The sequence below is a fragment of the Camelus ferus genome, chromosome X (assembly GCF_009834535.1).
Source record: "Camelus ferus isolate YT-003-E chromosome X, BCGSAC_Cfer_1.0, whole genome shotgun sequence".
In the NCBI taxonomy this organism is placed as follows: Eukaryota; Metazoa; Chordata; class Mammalia; order Artiodactyla; family Camelidae; genus Camelus; species Camelus ferus.
This window is the reverse complement of record NC_045732.1, coordinates 22,440,359-22,444,213: the sequence shown is the minus strand read 5'-3', so window position 1 is coordinate 22,444,213 and position 3,855 is coordinate 22,440,359. Positions and strand designations below refer to the sequence as shown.

The 3,855-nt window shown below is 41.1% G+C and overlaps 1 non-coding gene across 1 annotated transcript; it reads right to left on the bottom strand.

Annotated features, from left to right (window-relative positions):
• Positions 1 to 558: 558 nt before the first annotated feature.
• On the bottom strand, positions 559 to 630 carry TRNAT-GGU. The gene has a single exon. It is a non-coding gene; the product is annotated as a tRNA-Thr (tRNA).
• Positions 631 to 3,855: the final 3,225 nt, after the last annotated feature.

The following is a 3,855-nucleotide window of genomic DNA, read 5'->3' as shown; positions in this document are numbered from 1 at the left end:
CCTCAAAAACTGATCCTTTCCATGTCCAAAAATGTTTTGGGATAAGTTGCATCTTTTCTTCAAATGCAGGGACTTGTCTTAACTTGGGGATCAGGATAATGGAGTTCTCCCTGCTGGGAGGTACTTGTGCTCAATGGATAAAATATAGCTTAAAAGTGGTAGAAAGTATAATATATTAAAGTCAAACTTGCAAAACAGCTCTCTTAAGGGATTTCAGCATCCTGGCATGCTTCCACTAACCAAACTACTGCCTCCTGCTAAATGAAAATGATCTTCAAGGGCAGGGGCTTTGAATTCCTTCTTTTATTTCTCTCCACAGCACCTGGTGCATTGCTGTGCATGCTGTACATGCTAACCAGCTGGCTAACTGTGGATAATGTTGGCCAGGGACTAAGTTTTCTGTCAGTTACCTTCTAAAGCCCAGCATCACTGAATACTTTAAATCCCCCTCACTGCCTGAATGAGGACCCATTCACCCTTTTCATTTCTATACACTCAAATACCAAAATAAAACAAAGAACAGCAAAGAGGCTTTGTTCGTTTTTGTTAGTTTCTTAGTGGAGGTACTGGGGATTGAACTCAGGACCTCGTGCATACCAAGCACGCACTCTATCACTGAGCTATACCCCCTACCCCTTCCATCTTCTTATATTTGATTTACATTAATTGCTTCCATAAAAAGTTTAGCATTAGGTAAATGGGGGTTGAAGGAATAGTGAAAAAATAAACTTAAAAGAATGGAAGAAACGAGTTCATCGATCCCATGTTCAATATGCCTGACTATTTTCAATCTGCAAGAAATGGATGTTGCATTTGGAACAAGACCAGCGGGAAAATGTCTAATAATAACCTTGGGCAGAATTCCAGTTGACCACAGTAAATGCCCAGGGAAGCTCATGTTTGTTTATTTCCACTAACATAGCACAGTAAGTATCTTGCTTTTAAAATGTATGCTGTGTGAGTAGCTAACTACATGTGATGCTAGTAAAGAAAGCCAATGAGGTCTCCGGAAATCTGGTCATCTTTTCAAGCACTAGCAGATGAGCGCCCTACCTCCCAACTGACATAATGCACCTTCTGCAAGACAGCAGTCTCTTGGCACTGCTCCACTCTGAAGTGAAGCCCAAAATGAACTCCTGCAAACGAGGCATATTGAACCAGCCTTTTTTTTTTTGTTTCCAAGGCCTTCTCAGTTGATCTGTGGTACCTCCATCTTCATGGAGGTGACTATTGCGGGCTAGAATTACAACTTCCTTCTGACAGCAGAATGCACTCCTAGAAGAACCTGACCAAGGTCATGAACCAAATACTTAAGCAGACAGCTTTCCGGGTGGCTGGCCCTTGTTAGAAAGGGTTTTATGGAGTATCTACTGGGCCCAGAGGGTCTGCCTAGGCATCATCTAAGAATTGAGGATTTATGAGGGCACATCCTTGCCCACAAGGAGTCCGCATCCCTCAAGAGTTGGGTCTCCAAAGAGGGCTGTTACACCATATCACCCAAGGCCATTCAGTTTCCCTTTTTTGACAGTCAATTTTATGAGTCACCTAGCATCATGTTCAAACAAGAAAACAGCAAAGGACGAAAAACAAGTCAAGGATCAAGAATAAACACTGTAATAACTGAAAGATGAATTCTCAGAAACATCTCAAACCCAAACACCATGGTAAAAAAGTAAAGGTAACAAAGGAAGATTACATTCCTAAGACATAAGCTCTGTCATAAAACCTAGCTAATTTTCTGCAATTTCTTCTCTAATTTCTTTATCAGTGTTATTTAATTCTATTTACTCCTCTTTCTTACATTTTATTCCAATGGGGGAAAAAAAAGGCAGGTGGAAAACCTACAGGTATACCTTTCAGAAAAACTCCCACTTGAATGATTCCATTGTACCCTCAATATCCTTACAAGGATCTAAAGCGTAGACGGCTTTAAAGTCCTGTGTTCAGGTATGCAAGTTTCCCATGTCCTTTCCTTCAAGGGCTATGCCAGGCTTTGTGTTAGAGACCAGAGATAAAGTGAGGACAAGTCAGGTTTCTACTCAACATCCCCTTGGCAAACATGGACTCGCTCCCAAGGAGTTCACCCCTTTCTCCTTTCTGCCCCCACTGTACCTGGTCACACCTGCTTTGCACGCTGTGCCCTTATCAACCTGTATGAAAGCCATCTCTTTGAGGGTTGGTCTCTTCTAGAATCTCTAGATCACAAAGTACCGCAGCGCTCAGAGCTCAGCATGAAGTAGGCAGTCAATCTGGGTAGGCAGAGCTAACCCAGATCACCATAAACAACCTTCACTGTAAGTAATATATAGACAAACACATGTAGACAGCAACACTTGTCCACAACTTCTCAAGGGCCATGTTAAACCCAGAGCACAGTTCATTACAAAAAGGGCATTTTAGATAATTGCTGACTTAAATAAAATTTGTATTTACAGAGAATGACATTCAGAACTTAAGCTCACATTCCAGAACTTGCAGTAAACCTCTATGGTCCTTTACCCCGAAATTTCCTTTCCCGCATCTCTAGGTCCAGTTCAAGTGAGTTTGGGGAATCAGTGTGTGCCTCAGCTAATCCAATGAGAACGACTCTGCTAACTACTTTTTTTTTTTAAGATAATGTTTTGTTATTGAGTCCTGTTTCCTCTAAACTTTATTGAATTGGTAACAGGTGGGAGAAGGAGCCTGTCCTCTGAAGGGGAATCTCTCAAGTCTTTCATGCACTTAAAGTTAGCTAAGCAACTCAACTGCCTCAATGTGCTGACGCTTGTAGCAACAGTGACCCATGAGTAGTTTGGGGTGATATGTTTTGGGTACTGGGAGAAACAGAATTTGTACCATTTGAAATAGGAAGATATTAGCAAAGCTAAAGATCAACAGAAATGACTAAAACACATCAAAAGAAACGCAAATTTAAGATTTCCACTTGCCACTCTCCAACAACAAACTGTTATTAAGTGGTTAACAGGTGCCTTAATTATTAAAGTAAAATCAGTAGCAAAGGAAAGTTGGGCTCTGGAGTATAAACCTAAATTTAGAATATACCCCTACAATGATCAGACTTTGATAAGAGGAAAAGTGCTTCAAAAAACTTAGTGGTGGTTTATAAATTGGGTGCAGTCCATGTTTAAACAGAGCCAATTATCAGTAGAACATAATAATGACGGATAACATGGAAAATTTTTATCAAAGGTAGATCAATCACTTTAACAGTTCAACTTCTGTACATTCTTCACACACACACACACACACACACACACACACTTTAAACCACAACTGCCAAAAAGATGGGAAGAGAATGTATCTCACTTAAAGGTGTGTTGTAGAGAAAAGAGCTTCCACTTTTTGGGTGAAGAGCTCTGGGTTCAAATCCCAGCTCTGCAGCCCCTGGAAGCAGTGTGACTTTGGGGAAGTCACTTACTCTCTCTGAACCTCAGTTTCATTTCTAAAATGGTGGGGAGATGGAGGTGTAACATTGCCAGCTTTGCATGGCTCTTGTGAGTCAACCTCCAGGATGGGCTGTCACAAGTCGAAGTGGAAAGCACTTGAACTTCCTTCCCTTGATGTCCTCTGCCCATCCTCTCAGGCAGAAGCAATCAAGGAGCACAATTGCTAAAAGGCAAAAGGGAAGGAAAAGAAGTGGGCGCAAAAGGCCAAAATGATACAAACTGGAACTGGATGACCCCCTCTCTCCGCTGACCTTTAGTTGTCAAGAAGGTGTGTGATGCAAATTTTAAAGTAAACACTGAGTTTAACTTTTAAAAATCTATTTTGGGTGACTTGTAACAAGCTTTCAATGGTCAGTTTTTTGATTTTGGTTGTTGCCGTTGTTTGCAGTGCTAAACCAAGAGTTGTTAG